A 20955-nucleotide genomic window follows, 5' to 3' on the forward strand; every position below is an offset into this window, starting at 1 on the left:
TCAAGGGAGGTTGTGGAATCCCTGTCATGAGAGGCTTTTTAGAGCAGGTTAGATAAACACCTGTCAGGGATGGTCTAGGTTTACGTGGTCCTGCCACAGCACCACGGGCTGGACATGAGGTCCCTTCTAGCTCTAGTTTCTATGATTCTATAATCATTTTAAAAAATTCCAACATATGTATATTTGACTTACTTTTGGCAGTGGAGGCTGAATGTTGTTTCTGAAAGAGAAGGAAACAAAACCAGATCCTTGAGTATTCAAACCCAGAGAGATTGTGAAACAGGAGGAGATCAGGTAAAGGAGTCTAGACAAGAGAGAATGAGTGAGATTTAAGGTGAGATGGATGAGGAGCATGGAGCAACAACACAGAAGGAGGAGAGGTATTTATTGGGAAGATGCCCGAAGGAGATAGATTCATAAACAACATTTTCCTGAAAGGAGATAAAATCTATGTATTCTTCTGTATAATGATACTTGGTCCTTTTGAAGTGTAAATGAATGAAGCTTCACAATATCCCCTATGAGGTAGGGAAATTTTATTTGTATTGCAATAGCACCTAGAGTCCCCAAACAAGGATTAGGACCCCATCATGCTAGACACTGTACAGACATATAACCAAAGTTAATTATAGAAAGACGTATTATTCCTATTTTACAGATGGAGATTCTGAAATTCCGTAAAGCTAAGTAAGCCTTGCCAAGTTCTGCTTGCTTGCTTACCCAGGGCCAGTAATTATATTTTTTAGGGACTAGTAAAATGTCATTAGGCTGATTTTTTTTTTCCCCATCATCATTATGGTAATGATAAAAGAGAGGCTGTTAAATTTTGTGCCTGCGGTGATACTTTTCATGACTATCTTGTAAGGTGGGATTTAGTGATTTTTCCCAAGTCAGAGGCAGAGCTATGCATAGAACCGAGGAGCCATCACTATCAGTTTCTACGTCTGACTACTTCCTCCTTCCCCTAACCTTCTCCTCACCCCTTACTTTCTGGTGTACAGACCAAATATCTGACTGCCTTTTTAATGAATATATTGAAAGGAACAAAAGGGTGAAGCAGAGATGGCTTGAACATGAAATCACAGTTTGAAGAATGAAGCCTGGGATTTCATCACACAGAATGCCATAGAATCAAAATTGATGTTCCAAGAGCCAGTGGCATTATAGATTTTAATGAATGTCTGAGTTTATGGGCTCACCCCATTCTCTAGTTTAATGTTGGTCTCTTTTTTCCCCCCATTTGTAATTTTCAGGGCCTCTGACTTCTTGATGAATAGCTGTTTTAGGAGTTATAATTTCTAAATCAACCTTGTGTTTGCTTTGACCATACTACACCAAACCATTGTTTGTTTATAGAACCTATTTCATGCATCCGTATCACAATGCTTTTGCAAGAAACTAAAAGTACATTAAAAAATTTCACAAACTGAACCATTTCCATAGCCTAAAATCCCACACGCAGATAGCATTTATATTGTTACGTACTTTATTACATTAGAAATCTGTGGTTTTGGACCATCAACTCCCTGGTCATGGTTCCAGTGAGCTGTCCAAAAGAACAATTTCACAGCATGTTGTTAAAAGAACATAGTTAGTTTTATTGAATCACTAACCCCAGGAATTTTTGAATTCAGCTACTTTTCATAAGTTTGCTTTCGCCTTATTCCTATTCAGATTTGAAAAAAGGTCAAGGATTTGTAAGCATAAGAAATTCTGGCAGCCAGATTTAACTGCTCCTAATTGTCTTGGATATTTTATTCTTACCAAAGAGTTGTGCTGACACCTAGAGCCTTTTCAGTCTGTAGAGGTACAGTACTGGTCCATGAGATATTGCTGTGCCTTTGGCACTTTTGGTTTGTATGGTAGAATTCTCACTGCAGGCAAAGGTCACAGAACCTTAGTTGGCTTTAAAGACATAGCCAGGCAGTGCATCATACTACTTTGTAAATCTATTATATGGCTTCAAACAGATTCTTGCAATCAGATGGTTCCTTTTCCTACATTGCTTACTTTGATGAAGTAATTGGGATGTTAGCCTGAGGAAGGACAGCAGTACCCTCCATCATTTTTTCAAAGATTTTTCATAGAGTCAGAAAACAACCACCATCCCCGGCATCTTTTCAGGGTGATGGTGAGGAACCTGTAGGGACATTCAAAATGACAACAACTGAACCATTCATCTGTTCCTAACACACCCCACTATCCCCACTGTTTTCAGTATGGGTAGCGCAACAGAACAAAATAATACATACAGGACTCTGGGAGCAAACTCCTGCCTTTTTATGCTGGAGACACATCTGAAGAGAAGCAGAATGGTGTGTGACTTCTCCAAGCTGTTCTCCCAGCACACAGCATCATGGCCAAGAGTAACTGGGAAAGTGGGAGGAATGCATAGTAAAGTGCGGCACACCACAGCATGGGTACCAGAGTCCTTGGGGGCTTGGCCACATCCCCTTGGAGCCCTGAAGTGTTGGACAGTGCAGTAATAATTGGTGTTCTGCCCTTCTGCTATGAAAGTGCACTAGTAGGGAAGAAGTTTACTGTGCCCTCCACTCCAGATCACCCAAATATCAGAGAGCAAGACTTGGCCTCTACTGTGCATTCTCTCATTCACAGGCTGGGAAGGAATTCAAGAGCTGACACTGTAATATGTGCAGTGCTGTCCATGGAATGTAGATGCCAAATCCTTTTGCAGAATCAGAGAAACAGTAAAACCTAAGGGGAGACTAATGGCATATAAACCAAGAATTAGTGTACAGAAGAGTTACATCAAGACATAGGTCTTTGATATACAGCACAATTTAATTTCATTACAGATTTTGATATGGATTTATCTTCCACACAAACTATTTACCAAAACTCTATACAGTATTGCTGCATGTAATGCGGTTACAAATAAATAATACATGACAGTAGAATGAGAGGAAAATTTTAAAAAGTAGAGACAGAAGAGAGAGTACATTTTCAGACTTGAAACGAGAAGGGAAGTCAGATAGATGCAGAGACAAAGGAAGCTTGTTCCAGATGCTAGAAGCCTGAGACAGGAAGGTTCTTGCTCCAACAGCAGCAGGAGAAGTAGAGTTCAGAGTCAAAGATGGTGCCAAGCTTAAGAATGGACACTGGGAGCAGATGGAAAGGCTGAGTTGAGGAGGGTGATAGAGAAGTTGGGATGATGTTGTAGGATGCTCTGTTTGCCCAAGAGACACGGTTATAACTGGATGCAGTGGACCTCAAAGAGTGGTTCCAGTAGCCAGGAAGTACTGGAGTAAGAGAGTGTGCTGGCTGTGCCACTTTTCCCCTTTGGGGCGCATGTCTGGCTGTGCCGGTCTCGTGCCACCCAGGGATTCCCTAGCACTTGGTGAATCCTCAGGCAGCCGGTGAAGCTGGTTTTGCAGCTGCTTTGCATCAGTGGACTAATGCAAAGCAGCCATCATGGGAGCCCAGATCTGGCCCTACATGTTCAACACGAAGAAGAACAGGCAACACTGAATAATTTGTATTTATTGAGATAGCAGCCTCTCGTAGGTCAAGAGGGAGCATTGCTTGCTGGGACTTGTACAGCCTTCAAAAGGCACCCCATATTAAAAGTTGCATTCTGTCCCATTTCATGCGAATTGTGTCCCCCTGGGGGTCTTGGAAGATGGCTAATGCAGCCTTATCTGAGCAAAGTTTGGGTGTTTCTGAGCCATGGTCTCACATAGATTACTAGCTTCAAGAATTGCAGTGCGACTTGGTTTGTATCAGCTAATTGTCACTATAGCAACTCCGCACTTTACACCAGTCTGTATACTAAAAATAGATCACCTTGATCCCAGAGAAAGAAATCAAGGAAAATCAAAGGGGCCCATGGTATGTGAAAGATGTAGAGTCAAGTGATTGACATCAGGATGGAGTGAAAAGCAGTTTAGCATTTGAAATGTTATAAATAAGCTACACTGTAAAATGAATAGCTGAGAGGAGCCTGTTTAAGTAGGAAACCCCAGCAAACGTCATTGTGTCTGAAAACCTAGTACAGAGCATAAACCACCTTTTACTGGAGTAAAAAGTTTGCAGTTATTACTGAGCATGTGGGGGACACTGATTAATCTGTGGGGTGCTGAATAGATTTGTTGAGAGATATAAAGATCTTCTTATTCGAATAGTCAAGTCTGCAGCATTATCCATGGCCCTAGTACCCTCAATATGCTTTTGTGTAACGTAAAGTAAGTTATCAAAATCCCTACTCACAGATGGAACTGGCACTTGTATCCATGGGGGCGTGTTACGGGTCTCATCTTGAAAGATGCAAAGTCAAAGGTGCCGGGTATCATCTGCTCCCATTGAAGTGAATGGAAGTAGAGGGTGCTCAGTACCTTCCAAGACTACATCCAGTCTCCTACTGGGAAAGTCCAAATGATACTGGTGGGTTTTTTTCCCTTCAGTCCTAGGTAGGTGCTTCAGACTGAATGCAGTATAATAAATCTGGTGCTTGAGGATATTCAGGATGCAGTTCCGTGATTATTTGCTGTGAGGACAGGGTAACACAAAGTACAAACCTTATTCCAAAGTTAAGAGTTTGCAGCACAATCTGACAGCATCTTTGATGGATGAATGAAATGACTGGAAGAGAAGAGATCATGGACTGTACAGTGGACAGTCGTGGGACCCTTAATGTTGATTTTCAAAGTCTTGGAACACTGGGAAAGGTCCAGAAGACTGGTAAAAAGCAAGTGTTGTGCCAATATTGAAAAAGGGTTAGTGGGATAACCTGGGAAAGTATAGGCCTGTCAGTTTGACATCAGTCCTGGGCAAGTTAATGGAGCAGTTGATACAGGACTCGAGTAATAAAGAATTAAAGGAGGGTAATATAATTAATGCCAATCAACATGGGTTTATGGAAAATATATCCTGTCAAACTGACTTTGATTTATTTTTTTTTTGGATGAGATTACAAGTTTGGTTGATAAAGGTAATAGTGTTGATGTAATATACTTAGGCTTCTGTAGGGCATTTAACTTGATACTGTGTGACATTTTGATTAAAAAGCTAGAGAGAAATAAAGTTAATATGGCACACATTAAATGATTAAAAGCTGGCTAACTGTGATAGGTGTTAAAATGTAATTGTAAATGGGGAAACATCATCAAACTGGTGTGTTTCTAGTGGGGTCCTACAGGGATTAGTTCTTGGCCATGTGCTATTTAACATCTTCCAGGTCATTAAAGGAAAAAAAAAACCAAAACATAAAATCATCACAGATAAAATTTGCAGATAACACCAACATTTAGGGAGTAGTAAATAATGAAGACAGGTCACTGACAGAGGATCTGGATCACTTGGTAAGCTGGGTGAAAGCAAACAGTATTTGGTTTTCATATGGCTAAATGTGTACATCTAGGAACAAAGAATGTAGGCCATACATACAGGATGCGGGGGCTCTATCCCTGGGAAGCAGTGTCTCTAAAAATATTTGGGGCTCATGGTGGATAATCAAGAGAACATGAGCACCCAGTGCTACGCTGGCCAAAAGAGCTAATGAAATCTTTGGAGGCATAAAAGGGGAATCTTAAGTAGGAGTAGAGAGAATATTTTACCTCTGTATTTGGCACTGGTGCGACCTCAGCTAGAATATTGTGTTCACTTCTGGTGTCAACAATTCAAGAAGGATGTAGATAAACTGGAGAGCAATCAGAGAAGAGCCACAAGAGTGATTAAAAGATTAGAAAACATAATTTATAGTGATAGACTCGAGCTCAATCTGTTTAGCTTAACAAAGAGAAGGTTAAGAGGTGACTTGATTTCAGTCTATAAATACCCACATGGGAACAAATATTTAATAATGGGCCTGTCAGTCTAGCAGAGAAAGATTTAACATGATCCAATGGGTCGAAGTTGAAGCTAGACAAATTCAGACCAGAAATAAGGCGTAAATTTTTAACAGACTAATTAACCACTGGAACAATTTGCCAATGGTTGTGGTGGATTCTTCATCACTCACAATTTTAAAATCAAGATTGGGTGGTTTTTTTTCTAAAAGCTCTGCTCTAGGAATTATTTTGGGGAAGTTCCATTGCGTGTGCTATTCATGAAGTCAGACTAGATGATCACAATGGTCCCTTCTGGACTTTAGATCTGTGAGAGTATGTGACACTCATGAAAGATCTGAAGAAGAGCTCTGTGTTAGCACAAAAGCTTGTCTCTCTCTCTCTCTCTCTAAGAGAAGTTGATCCAATAAAAGATATTACCTCACGCAGCGAAAGTCGCTGATATTCTGGGACCAACATGGCTACAACAACACTGCATATAACTCATGAAAGGGTTAATTTAGCTTTCGGATGCTGCCGAACTTAGCATCGTATAGTCAGGATATCAGTCAATACAACTTTCTTTTGATACTAAAGAGCCAGCTTTTTTTTTTTTTTTAAATGATCTTTCTTACACCTGCAGTTTGCAGGCACAATTGAAATTGTACAAAGACGTACAATCCTTATACAAACTAAAACCGTTACCCACTGAAATGGTCCTGTGGTACAAAGTCCAGTGGATTTACAGTCGGGATGAATTTGGCTCAGTATATCCACCATTTGAGGAGGGGCAGCTACATCAAAGTGTACACTTGGAAGAGCTGCTCTAACATACACAGCCACTAATGGGAAGAAAATTAAAGTTAGAGCAAATGAATCTTGCCTATCATATGCCAATGTTAAAAGCCCTTATGCTTTTATAGCTGTATCTTCTAGAGTTGTTAGTTTACATTAGTGGAGCTGATACTGATACATAAAGCAAAAGGGAAGAATTCCCACAAGCATGGGAGCTGCTGCCAGCAAAACTTTTGAGACCAATTTCAGTGTTCTGATCGCTGCTTTTATCCACAACTTCAGCCTTTGCTTAGAGCAGCAGATTGGGTGGCTGGTGCACAAATAGGATCCATGGACCTGCAGTGATACAGTGTGTAGCATAGACTACATCTGCCACATTCTCCCTAAAGAGTTTGTTAATGGCTGTCAAATTTCCCCACCTCATGTGGGTGGCAAGGCCTAAGTCTGGTAAGATTAATCTGCAGTATCCCTCCAGAGTCTGGTTCTTCTGTTGGGCTGTAATAAAAACCTTCCTCTGCTCTCTGGGGTCAAAGCAGGTGCCAGCTCTAGTGCTGACAGATTTGTTCTTGTTACCTTGCTTTCTGGATTGATGCCCAGCATTTCTCTGTATCGGCCAGGTTCTCCTTTAAACCTTGGGGAATGTCATTTCTTGTATTAGTAGTAGATCCTCGGGTTAGGTGACCGGTTTATTCAGTCTACAAAACAGCCTACATATAGCAAGTTGGGTGTGGCAGATGCAGGGCTACTGCCTTTCAGGTGGAGAAACATGGCAACCTGCTAGGAGACAGTCCTGCACACGGGGCATGATTCTGCTCACAAATGTAAATAAGGAAGTCAGTGGAGTTACACTGGGGGTAAAGCTAGTGTAAATGAAATCAGAATTGGACTAAAGGAATAAAGTCAGGTTCTAAGTCAGTGTAGTACTGGTCAATGGTGTTACTGTGGTTGCCTTAGAAAGTGAAATTTTTGTTTATCCACAGAACAAGTATTACCCAGACAGCTGCCTACAAACTTTGCCACACTACCCTGCCAGTGTGTCTCCTTCCTGGAGGGATGACATTGGTGTAAGAGATGAATTCATTTAGAGCGAAGTAGGAAATGGTCAGAGGACTGAGAACTGGGAGCTTCCTGAGTTCTGGTTCTAGCTCTGTCAGTGTATCAGTGACCATGGGCAAGTCACTTAAGGCCAGATTTTCAGCACCTCTGAAAACGAGGTTCTCAAACATGGGTACCTAATATTAAGCTCCAGCTTCATGTTTAGGCACCTAAAGGAATGGCATGATTTTTCAGAGGTGCTAATTACTCGGTAGTTGTTGCTGAAATCAGCACTTCTGAAAATCAGGTAATTTATTTAGGTGTCTAAATACAGATTTAGGCTTTTTTAAAATCTTGGCGTAGGCCCTTAACCCCTCTGTACATGGTCTTTATCTCAAGCAAAAGGATGTCAATACATGTCTCACCGAGGTGTTGTAAGGGTTAGTTAATGCTAATAATGCTTTGTTTTTATAGAACTCTTGTTCAATTGTAGATACTTTAAAAAGGTGGTATCGTTAACATTTTATAGATAGAACTACTTACGCCCAGAGAGCTTGTGACTTGCTGACAATCAGAGAGAAAGGTAGGTCTAGAATATGGATCTCCTTATTCTGATCCCCTTGACCACAGCCTCTCCCTCCTACCCTCAAAATACTTTGAGACTTAGGTAGCAGGTGATGTAAGAGTGTAGATCTCACAACCAATTTGAGCGTTTTTTGCCCTGGTTCCTAACAGTCTCCCCTGAGGTTGGTAGTCGTGCTTCTGAGCCACTGCTGGATAACTTGACAACAGCTACCTGCCATCAGTGTTCAGCTAGCCCAAGGGCCAAGCAGGGTTCAGTCCCCACCACTCTAGATCATCTAGTTTGACCTCCCGTATAGCCCAGGTCATAGAACTTCCCTACGGAACGCATTTGGCAGCTGTGAGAAGAAAGCATTCCTTGGCTTGTCAACAGGATTAGGAGAGTGGTTTTCTAGGAGTAGCTATGAATATTATGGGGATAGAAGGATGGACAAAATTGAACAATATTAGGATTGTGGCTTTGGTTGGTTGGGTTAGCTCAGTAGCTAGAAGAAATTGTGTTGAGAGAGGGCAGAGAGCAAACTGTGGAGATGGGGACCTACAGTTAAAAAAAATAGCTGTGAAATATGGAGTCATTTATTTATTAAGTACTTCCTCAGGCCTGCGTCAAACTATCTAATCAGTTTTTGTACATGTCAGCAGCACATCCATAATAAGAAAGTGCTGTGTGGCATTGTGTGAACTGGAATTAGAGACGTGATAATCAGCTGAACTGTTAGAGATAATGTAAAGGCTTCATGGCATACGCTTGCATTCCTTTAGCCAGGAAAAAACCTTATATGTGCAGATGAGTTGCATTTTTTTCAAAAACATTCTTAACATTGTTACATTCAGTTTCTTGGCTGATCCCACAGGCTCCTAATAGTTAAATCCCAAGGAGCACATCCGTGGTTTCTAACTGCAGGTACATGTCCCTGGGATTGCGTCCATTGGTGTAATGAATTCACTGGGATATGTCACCAGTAGTGTGGTGATTGACAATCTAGACTCCTCCCCCTGCCTGATAAACCTGTGTGCTGGGTCCCTGTGCTGCTCATTCCCACCTCCCATTCCTTTATGCATCTTCCAAGCTTTTGGAATAAATCGTCAATTTTTAACATGGCAAGAAGATAACTGTGGGGTGTCAAGGATCTGTACCACAACTGGTGTTAATATTCGTGCTGTTTGGAAAAGGAGGGGGATGTACACTGAAAACTTGATGTTTTGTTTTGTTTTTTCCAGAAATTTGAGTACTGAAAAATTTAGCTAAAACCAGAAATATTTCTACTGAAAATGCTGTTGCTATGCCTCATGGGAGTTAAGGTTCAGGTACCTCATTCTCCTTGATGGGCCAGGCTCCACAGCAGATTACAGCTACCATGATGTAGCATGGTCTTCCTCTTGAAGAGAGGAGACAGTGAATTTTGGGAGTCCCTGGCCATAGTGCATTGTGGGAAATGTAGTATGGCTGGGGAGCCTAACCCTTAGAAAAGAGAGGAAATAGAAGGCAACCACCCTATAACTGCCACGAGGCACCATGGTAATATTTCCAAATCAAAATGTTTACAGTGAACAAAAAAATCAAATATTTCTAAGGAAAGCAGTTTGATTGAAACGCGGTTTTCCATTAAAAAAAACCAACAGTTTTTTGGCAGAAAATTTTCAACTAGATCGAGTTGATACATTTATAAATGATCTGGCAAAGGGCAGAAACAGTGAGGTGGCGAAATTTGCAGATAACTCAAAATTACCTATGTTAGTCAAGACTTGAGAAACTTCAGAGGGACATGCATCTAAATAATTAGACTAGGAAGAAACTTCCTCTATGGGCAAGTTATTCCATAATGGTTCTTGCACCTTGCTCTGTAGCATCTGGTACTGGCTACTGTCAGGATATTGGACTAGATGGGACAACTGGTCTGATCTGGTATAGCAGTTCCGTGTTTCAGTTGTCCTGTGCTTAGCTTTAGCTGTGCCGAGGCCACAGGCTGTAATCATACTTGCTGCAGAGTGCAGCCTTATATACACCACTGTCACTGCACAAGGAGTTGCAGTATTACTCCTGGTGGAATTCTGCACCACTGCCCAGTGCAGAATTTTGCAGAAATTAACATGCACACAGAATTTCCTTTCCCCCACAGAAATGGGCTGTAGTGCTGCTAGCCACCACTAGGAGCCACTGGACTCAGCAGAGCCCAGCTTGCACATAGAAGCCACTGCTGGTGGGAGGGAGAGGGAGCTAGAGGGTTCCTGGCAGCTGCAGTTCCCAGCATGCCCTGAGGGAAGGAAAGGACAGCGCGGGAAACTCTGTGCAAGCCTGGGACCAAGCATCAGGCTGTTTCTCCCTCTGGATCCCTGGGCTTGGGGGCGGGGGTGGGGGCGGAAAGGGGACTGGTGTCTGGGCAAGGGGGGCCATGCAGCTGGGCTCTGGAGGGGAAAGGGTGTGAGTATCTGGGCTGGAGGGGCGTGGCTGGGCTCGGGGGTCGGAAGTGCAGGTATCTGGGCTGGGGGCCCCCCGCAGTTGGGCTCTGTGGAGGAGGGGTTGTGGATATCTGTCCCCCCCCAGCTGGGCTCTGGGAGATGGGGCAGAAAAACAAGAACTGGGTTGTTGGAGAGGTTTGTGTAACTCTCTACTCCCAGGGGAATTTTTGTGTGTGTCTGTATTGCAGTGATCTCTAACCTTTTTACACCCAAGATCACTTTTTGAACTTAAGGGCAACCCAGGATCTACCCTGCCCCTTCCCTGAGACCCTCCCATTCCCTAAAGCGTCACCCCACTCACTCCATCCCCCTCTCGCTGTCACTCGCTCTCCCGCACCCTCACTCACTTTCACTGGGCTGGGGTAGGGATTTGGGGTTCGGTAGGGGGTGCGGGCTCTGGGCTGGGGCCGAGGGGTTCGCAGTGGGGGACGGGGCTCTGGGCTGAGCCTGGGGCAGAGGGTTGGCATGCAGGAGGGGGTGAGGGGTGCAAGCTCTGGGAGAGAGTTTGGGTGCAGGAGGGGGCTCTGGGCTGGGGCAGAGGGTTGGGGTGCAGGAGGGGGTACAGGGTGCTGGCTCTGGGAAGGGGTGTCAGGGCTGGGGCAAGGGGTTGGGGTGCAGGAGGGAGTGGGGGTGGTGGCGGCTATGGGAGGGGGCTCAGGGCTGGTTTGGGGTGCTGGCTCTGGAAGGGGGCTCAGGGCTGGGGCTTGGGGTGCAGGACGGGGTCAGGGGCTCAGGTGGCTGGTTCTAGAAGGGGGCTCAGGGCTGGGGTGCAGCTTCCCACCGGGCAGCACTTATCTCCGGCGGCTCCCAGTTGGTGGTGCAGTGTGGCTGCTGCTAAGATGTTAACGTAATATCCCTCACAACATGAATGTTAGAAAAGAAAATATTAATATTTCCATTTTACAGATGGGGAACCTGAGATACAGAGAGGTGAACTGATGTGCCCAAGGTATAGAAGGAGACCCAAGATTAGAATTTGTTCCCTGATGGTAGAATCACCCTTAAACCTGCCATTTCAATATCCAATTATACACCTGTCTAAAAGGATAGTGAGATTGCAGACAGGATTATGTTGGACCACATGGATTGTGTGATACACAACCTGTCATTTTGGGCTATGCTACTGCTCTACTGCTTCATTTTATATATGTTCATATCATACGGCTCATTTGGTCTACTTCATGTCTGAGAAGACTTGCATGCGTGCACAAGTGGCTTCCATTTTCTTCAGTGTCAGCTGTCTGCCTGCACACCCAAGAACTATGTTTGAGCCACAGTTACCTTTTTTGCATAACTGGCTACAGCTCTCCTTTTAAGTAACCACTTCACCTGGCCGGCTGTATTTACAGGGATTTTTGTTCATATCTCCAGTGCAGATAGTTGTGAACAAGAATCCATAAGAAGTTTATAACTGTGGTACATAGGGCTGCAGCTTTCTTTTTGCTGAATGGAGATGTATTTATTGTTGGTAATATTAGTAGTTACCTAGCCCATCCTTTGTAATTTACCAACTCCCACCACCAGGAGCAGAAAATCTAAGAATATTTGAAATAAAATTTAGTTTCTTTCTTTCATTACTTATTCTTTTAATTAATTCCTCTGTCTTCATTCATTTATGTAAAGGACCATGAACATCTGTCGTACAAAGTAACAACTAATAATAGCAGTAATAACACATTTCATTCAAGCTCCAACAATGCTGTGTGGATTTGAATTTGCAAGGTGCTAAGCACTGTGACCTGGATTCTGCAAAGCATTTACACACATAATCCCAATAATTTCAATGTGACTGTGCTCATGCTTAAAGTTAAGCATATACTGGACAGGGCACAAGTGCTCAGCACCTTGCAGGATCTAACCCTATGTGCACAGGGCCAAATTCATCCCCCTTGTAACTCCAAGGACTTCACTGGTGGTTTTCCAAGGATGAATTGGGCCAGTGTTTTTCATCTCTGAGTGGCTGTTCTCTGGGAATTCTTGAATGTATTTGGAGACCTGCACCACCCAAACTAGGATGCTTGTGGCTAGCTCTAGTATGTATAAACATGTAATCCATCATGACCATGTACAGGGCATGCACACATTGCATGCTTGTGAGCAAAAATAAGAGTTTTTCATGTTGCAGCTTTTTAGTCTTGACCAGATGTAAAATAAATGTGGTAGATTGTAGTCCCCATGATAAGCAGCTGAGAAAAAGCGGGCTATTTTAACCGCAGGCTGTTTACTTAGCAGATAGAGACTGACTTGTCAAAAGAAAGGAAAAGATAGCAAACTGATTTGGATGCTGATAGTTCAGAGCTGGGACCATCTATAAGCCTGGAGGGCCCTGGGGCCTTTTTTTTCTCAAGACTAAACATGCCTAGTTTTTTTTTAACCTTTCCTCATAGGCAGGTCTTCCAAGCCTTTGATCATTTTCATTCTTTCCTCTGGACTCTCCAGTTTGTCCATATCTTTCTTAGAGTGAGGCGCCCAGAACTGGACACAGTGCTCCAGCTGAGGCCCCACCACTACCAAGTAAAGCAGGACAATTACCTCCCAGATCTTACCTATGACATTCCTGGTAATACAACACAGAATGATATTAGCCTTTTGCAAGTGAATCACATTGTTGATTCATTCAATTTGTGATCCACTATAACCCCCACATCCTTTTCAGCAGTACTAATGTCTAGTCAGTTATTTCCCATTTTGTAGGTGTGCATTTGCGGTCAGGTGTGGTACCCTGCCCCGGTTTCCCCTCACCTGGAGTATAAGCAAGTCTAAACAGGCCTTCAGGTACTATGTACACTGCCCCTTCCCCCCTCTTTGAAGGGTCTCATTTATTAACAGAAAAGGCCAACATATAACATAAACAGACCTCTACCCCAGAGTCTTAGCTGGGAGACCGAGTTAATTGTAGAACATTTGTTCCCACCTGAATCCACTAGTAGCCTTTGTCCTGGCTCTTTACCAGCACTCTCAGTTCAGATTTCTATCCCTGGAGGCTGGAGCCAGGTCTCTTACCATTACCTGGGTAGAATCCATCTCCAGAGCCAGAGGGGCATGGAGATCTTCAGGGTAACACATAGTTCCTGACAGGCTGGGCTTCTTGCTTCTGTTTGAGAAATCCCTTTACTGAGATCCTTCCTTCTTGCGGGCCTATCTCTAGAAAGACAGCTGAGGGGTGTTCTCCAACAGGTTCCCTGTCTCCAGGAGCAGACCTCTAGGCTCCCTGCTCTGGTAAGCTCTCCTGGGAGCTCATATCCTTGGGACAGGAGCTTCCTAGCTCCTTGGGAGTGCTTTTGCTATCTGAGCGTGGGTAAGATTTTTATTAGCTCCATGTTGTTGTTAGGTCAGCTTGTTTACTAAGTAACCATAAAGCGGCCACCTGGGGCGAGTCAGTTATACCCAGGTGAGCCTTCAGAAGGCAGTCACAGGTGGACTAGGTCCTGACTCCCTTTGAAGGGAAGTTGCCCTGTTCACAGGCTGCTTGTGGTTTTCCCCACCTGCTGCTCCTTCAGTATCCTAGTCTGTTTGGGAGGTGAGCAGAGAAGAGGAGCCGGCAGTTCCATTCTCTCTCCTGCCCTTTCCGATACCATAACTATGCTGCTTTGGTGCAGTCTTTCAGAAAATCAAGTGGTAGGAGCTAATATTACATTGATTTGGGGGACAGACCATGACTCCCTAGAGCAGTGTAACAAAGTGGATGGCGCCCAGGAAAAGGAGAAAACTGAAAGACAAAAAAAAGTCTCTCTTAAATTGGGATTAATCACTAAGGGTACGTCTACACTGCCCACGTTATAGCACGGCCGCGGCAGCACTGTGACGTGGGCAGTGTAGTCACGCTTTATTGCTGAGGGAGAGCTCTCCTGGAGATAAAAAATAACCACCCCTGAATGAGGGGTGGTAGCTTTATTGCTGGGAGCGCGACTCCCGGCGATAAAGCGCTATCTATACTGGTGCTTTTCAGTGCTAAAACTTTTGTCACTCAGGGGGTGTTTTTTCACACCCCGAATGACTAAAATGTTAGTGCTGAAAGTGGCAGTATAGACACAGCCTTTGTGTAAGACAAAATGCAGCATTTATTAGGGTTTAGATGTGAAGGTGTCTCTAATTCCCTGCAGATTTGAGCAGCTCCTTTTGATGTGTTTGACAGAGTCATTTGCCTTGAAAGGAAGCTTTAGAGGATCATTTAGTCCATTCCCTTGTGTTGTGGTAGGATTGATTTCATTATGCCTAAGCCATCCCTGACAGCTGGGTGTCAAGTCTAGCCTTGAAACAGCAGCAGGTCTAACCTTGAGATGCTAAGGGCATGCCTACATGGAGCAGCAATGTGCACTATGGGGGGAGGTGTGATTTCTAAAGCATACTAACATGTTGCACATTAATTGGTTTGTGTAGAGCCTGCTAGTGTGCATTAAAAGTTCCCTAGTGTGCTTTAACATTGTGCTGTTTGAAACAATAATATGTTAAAGCACACCAGGGAATTCTAATGCACACCAGCAGGGCCTACACAGCCCAATTAATGAACAACATATTAGTGCACTTCAAAAATCACGCTCCTGTTATGTGCATTGCTGCTGTGTAGACAAGCCCTCATTTGATCAGCAGGAGGTGCTGGGCTGTTGTCATGCCCGGATCCACACGTACATTGTGCTGCACAACAGTGTAGAGAAAAGTGTAGCAGTGCTTCACAGTTAAAGAACACCATCAATGTGCAGTCTAGTCAGTTTTAGAAAAAGAGTTAAAGTAGTTTCAGGTTCTATAACTGCCCCCAAATCCTCCTGCCAATTTCTGCACTTTCTACAGTCATGCTTTCCTATTTTATAATTCTCTCCTTTTGTTGTGGGACAGAGCCACATAAACAAAAGGGAAAGGCAACTGAGTATACAAGGAAAACCAGTGAAACTAAGTGATACCAAATACACAGCATAAACAAACTGAAGAAATATTTTTCTCTATGCCCTTTCAGTTCTGGTCATCTCAGATGGTGTTTGTAACAATAATAGGTAAAAACAAAAGTGTGGACAGTTGTGGTTTGTTTGTTTGTTTTAAGTTGATTGTCCCTTTAAATACCATATATGTTTTAGATAAAGAAGCAGTTGGGAAAGTAGCAAACAACTGATCATTACTGAGTTTACAGCTTATTTCTAAACACACAGAGAGGAAAGTAGGCCTGCATTTAATTCACATGCTTGAGTTTTTGTACATATTTAGCAGGGATTTAGTGAAGTCTTGTTGTATTTGTCTCTAATTCTAGCTCATTTTTCAGTGATCATTTCTCTTTGTCACAGTCCATGTGTAGTTTGCCTAAAGTCTCTCAGTATACTTTATATCAGGAAATTTAAAAAGGGTTCAAGAAAACTTATTACTGAATTGTGGTTGGCTAAAACTAGTTGAATGACAGATCAGGAAGCCAGCGTATACTGCTTAGGACAAGGGACAAGGAATAAAGGCTCTTGGGTTCTTTTCCTGTCTCTGCCACTGACTTGTAGTGTGATCTAGGGCAAGTCATTTAGATAAGAATTTTCAAACTTGGGTTCCTATAGAGGTATCTATATAATGTTCACCTGATTTTCAGAGGTGTTGAGGATCTACAGCCCTCAGTGAATTCAGTGGGAGTTGTGGGTGCTCAAGTGCAGTGGTTCTCAACCAGGTGTACGCACAGGTCTTCCTGGGGGGTACCTCAACTCATCTAGATATTTGCCTAGTTTTACAACAGGCTACATAAAAAGCACTAACGAAATCAGTACAAACTAAAATTTCATACAGACAATGATTTGTTTATACTGCTCTGTAGACTATACACTGAAATGTAAGTACAATATTTATATTGCAATTGATGTATTTTATAAGTATATGGTAAAAATGAGAAAGTCAGGAATTTTTCAGTAATAATGTGCTGAGACACGTTTGTATTTTTGTGTCTGATTTTGTAAGCTAGTAGTTTTTAAGTGAGGTGAAACTTGGGGTATGCACGACAAATCAGACTTCTGAAAGATGCATGGTAATCTGGAAAGGTTGAGAGCCACTGCTGTAGTACCTCTGCAGATCAGGTCATTTATTTAGGTGCGTGGTATGGATTTAGGTGTCAGGTTCAACCTCTGGCACTCAAGTTTAAAATTCTGTCCTTAACCTCTCTGTGCATCTGTTTACTCAGCTGGTAAAATGGGTGGAAATAATAACTTTCTGCTGCACAGAGATGTTGTGAAGCTGCATTCATGAATACTCGTAAAACATATCTATTTTGCAGCAATACTCATATTAGCATTTGATCTGATCTCATCTAATTGAATTTACTGTAGCTATCAGTGTCATACATATTTATATAGGATGGTAACATAAAGACTGAGCTGAGTTGAGGTAAATATTGATGCTGGTTAGTGTTAACTTTTTAAATCAGTATGTTCTGAGATTTGTAGAAAAACCAAGTCGGTATCTGCTTTGTCCTATTGTCATGCTTCCTTATCAGATAAATCTTTGACATCTGCAGTAGGCTTTGGATCATGATGAAATCCTGGCCAGTGCTGTGCTGTGCTGGACAAATTTTCCTTATACATTCTACTCCACTTTGTGTGGACAGCTTTAGCTTCCTGGAGCACCCTGCAGGGTTTGGGAAAAGGACTGCCACCCAATCCATGTCGAGGCAGCCTTCTCCTTATGGCACGATCCTAGGAATGCAGAGTCCTCTTCCACAGGTGTTTCTGTAGGAGGGGATTGTTGGGCTCCTAGTGGTGGAATTGATACATACATTGCTGCTGATGCAATCACCAGAGGCAAGAACCAAGATGCGTGGCATACAGTCGAAAAGTCTATGGAATGCTGAGCCTCCAGGAAGGATAGTGTAGTCTACATAATGAGCAAAGCAGGGTATCACAAAAGAGCCAGGCCACTGAACATTTGAAAAAAGAGGAATAAATGGGTAGGAAATCCTAATCTAATACACTAAAGTGCTGGGAATAGGAAACAGACCGAGGAGCTGAGACCTTGGATGTTTGTTTTTCCTTCCATTTTTGTTTATGGTTTAAGGTGATTTGTCTTTAAACTTCAGCATGTGGGTTCTGATAATCTAATTAAATACCTCAGAGAGATCTTTAATGGTCCCTTCAACACATTAGTTAGCCTCATTAACCACCACTTCAGTCCTCTGCCCTTAAGGTTTGATTCTCCTCTCTCTTACCCTGGTGAACATCAGGAATAATTCTAGTAAAGTCAGTGGAGTTATGTGACTTTAGAAAGAAAAAGAGTGGAAAAAGAATCAAGCCTTTACAATTCTTGAAAGGTGGGGACATGAACAGCACAAGCTATTCTTTATGAAGTTGTAGAATTTCAACTACACTTCGGGGTGCTTTTGCGTTTTCTCTAGATTGCAGCCTTGGCCAGCCCCTCATTGCTGATCTCCTAAATAGCAATCTTCAGACTTGTAAAAAAACATCTGGTTGGATTTACTCTTGGGATGTATTCACAGCTAACATAGCTGAAATAACCTAGAAGAGTCACGCCAGAAATGGCCATTGTAAAACAGGCTAGGGATAGGTGTGTTAAGTGATAAAGCAGTGCTGTTGAGATAGATTCTTAGCGGTGTAAATCAGTGTACTGTATTGAAGTCAGTTGAGTTATACCAGTTTACACCAGCTGAGGATCTGGCCTCTAGTGTTTTATTGTGAACTGTTCTGGATTCATATGATTCTAAAACTGTAAGTGAATTTAGTTTTTGATTGTGTTAAAAAAAACCCATAGAATTTACAGGCTTGGTGCTTCACACCCATACTCCCAGGAGTCACCCTTACTCAGACTGAAGTCAGAGGCACTGCTCACAGGAATAAGCATTACTGCCAGGTGTATGGATTGCAGGATCCAGCTCTTTATAGAGTCTGCTATGCATACTGTATTCCAGAATGTTTTAAAGAGTTAAACGATAAAGCCTTTCTTCTGACAGGTTTCAGAGTAGCAGCCGTGTTAGTCTGTATCCGCAAAAAGAAAAGGAGTACTTGTGGCACCATAGAGACTAACAAATTGATTTGAGCATAAGCTTTCGTGAGCTACAGCTCACTTCATTAGATACATTCAGTGGAAAATACAGTGGGGAGATTTATATACATAGAGAACATGAAACAATGGGTGTTACCATACACACTGTAAGGAGAGCGATCAGGTAAGGTGAGCTACTACCAGCAGGAGAGCGGTGGGGGAAAAAGCCTTTTGTAGTGATAATCAAGGTGAGCCATTTCCAGCAGTTGACAAGAACGTCTGAGGAACAGCAGGGGGGAATAAACATGGGGAAATAGTTTTACTTTGTGTAATGACCCATCCACTCCCAGTCTTTATTCAAGCCTAAGTTAATTGTATCCAGTTTGCAAATTAATTCCAGTTCAGCAGTCTCTCGTTGGAGTCTGTTTTTGAAGTTTTTTTGTTGAAGAAGAATTGCCACTTTTAGGTCTGTAATTGAGTGACCAAAGAGACTGAAGTGTTCTCCGACTGGTTTTTGAATGTTATAATTCTTGACGTCTGATTTGTGTCCATTTATTCTTTTACGTAGAGACTGTCCAGTTTGGCCAATGTTCATGGAAGAGGGGCAATGCTGGCATATGATGGCATATATCACATTGGTAGATGTGCAAGTGAACGAGCCTCTGATAGTGTGGCTGATGTGATTAGGCGCTATGATGGTGTCCCCTGAATAGATATGTGGACACGGTTGGCAACGGGCTTTGTTGCAAGGATAGGTTCCTGGGTTAGTGGTTCTGTTGTGTGGTATGTGGTTGCTGGTGAGTATTTGCTTCAGGTTGGGGGGCTGTCTGTAAGCAAGGACTGGCCTGTCTCCCAAGATCTGTGAGAGTGATGGGTCGTCCTTCAGGATAGGTTGTAAATCCTTGATGATGTGTTGGGGAGGTTTTAGTTGGGGGCTGAAGGTGATGGCTAGTGGCGTTCTGTTATTTTCTTTATTGGGCCTGTCCTGTAGTAGGTGACTTCTGGGTACTCTTCTGGCTCTGTCAATCTGTTTCTTCACTTCAGCTGGTGGGTATTATAGTTGTAAGAACACTTGATAGATAGCTTATAGGTGTTCGTCTCTGTCTGAGGGGATGGAGCAAATGCGGTTGTATCGTAGAGCTTGGCTGTAGACAATGGATTGTGTGGTGTGGTCTGGATGAAAGCTGGAGGCATGTAGGTAGGCATAGCGGTCAGTAGGTTTCCGGTATAGGGTGGTGTTTTTGTGACCATCGCTTATTAGCACCTTAGTGTCCAGGAAGTGGATCTCTTGTGTGGACTGGTCCAGGCTGAGGTTGATGGTGGGATGGAAATTGTTGAAATCATGGTGGAATTCCTCAAGGGCTTCTTTTCCATGGGTCCAGATAATGAAGATGTCATCAGTGTAGCGCAAGTAGAGTAGGGGCATTAGGGGATGAGAGCTGAGGAAGCATTGTTCTAAGTCAGCCATAAAAATGTTGGCATACTGTGGGGCCATGTGGGTACCCATAGCAGTGCTACTGACCGCTCCCTCTAGATTTATGTAGCCTTTTCACGCTCCTTTAGTCACCTATGAATATGGTGCAGAGTGTTCACTTCTCCTTTGCAGACTGATACAAGCATGTTAGGGCAGGATCTGCAGTTGAGGGGTGCTCTGAGCCTTTTAAGTGCATTGCCTGAGCCGTCTACCCCCATTTTATGCAAATTACTCATGTCCCTGAAAGAATGTATTTGTCTGGAGTATTGAGGCAGATACTCCAGGCAATCCTTTCTTACTCCCCACAAAATGTAATAGGTTCTAACTTGTTTGTAACCACCCTCCCTGTTTTTATTTCTTGTATTACTACAATTTAAAACAGTCCCAATTGCTTTATATTTCATCTTGTTAAAGGCAAAATTATTCTCAGGCTTAGACTTTAAAAGCTGATTTTCAGGATGAAGTGATTTTTTGTAGGTAATGTTAAATTCCTGCTGCTCTAAGAATATACGACCATTTTAGCGAGCAGTCATCGTCTAAAGTTGCTGGAGAAATACCAGCATCTTAAAATGTGCCTCTCTGGCAGCTTTGTTGTCATTCCCTTGGCAGTTCTAAACTCCCACTGGCAACCACTTACATATAAAAGTTCAGTAACGTACAATCCAGGGCCAGATCCTGGTTGGCTGAAAACTGGGCTTTGTGCAAATGATCTCTGGGGGGGCATTGAGGGAATGAAATCCTCCCCCCACACTGTGGAGCACCAGCAAAGATGCTCTGAGGCAGCCACTACAGTACAGGGGTGGCTGTCTCTGTGCCTTCTATATTTTGGCCAGTTGATTCACATCGTCCACTAGCTGCATCCTCTACCATCTTCTG

At 43.0% G+C, this 20955-nt stretch overlaps 1 protein-coding gene and 1 long non-coding RNA gene across 9 annotated transcripts in view; one reads left to right on the plus strand and one right to left on the minus strand.

The window, feature by feature from the left end:
• PRKAG2 (protein kinase AMP-activated non-catalytic subunit gamma 2) overlaps positions 1-20955 on the plus strand; it is a 383197-nt gene that overhangs the window by 186091 nt on the left and 176151 nt on the right. The window lies entirely within an intron of this gene.
• LOC141983310 (uncharacterized) overlaps positions 1-20955 on the minus strand; it is a 67919-nt gene that overhangs the window by 22241 nt on the left and 24723 nt on the right. For 2 of the 3 annotated variants that reach the window (XR_012638346.1, XR_012638347.1), the window contains exon 2: positions 193-220. This is a non-coding gene — a long non-coding RNA (uncharacterized LOC141983310). Of the gene's footprint in view, positions 1-192; positions 221-5573; positions 5657-20955 lie in introns of all 3 variants that reach the window. The other variant, XR_012638345.1, reaches the window with a different exon arrangement.

This window comes from Natator depressus, chromosome 2 (assembly GCF_965152275.1).
Source record: "Natator depressus isolate rNatDep1 chromosome 2, rNatDep2.hap1, whole genome shotgun sequence".
In the NCBI taxonomy this organism is placed as follows: Eukaryota; Metazoa; Chordata; order Testudines; family Cheloniidae; genus Natator; species Natator depressus.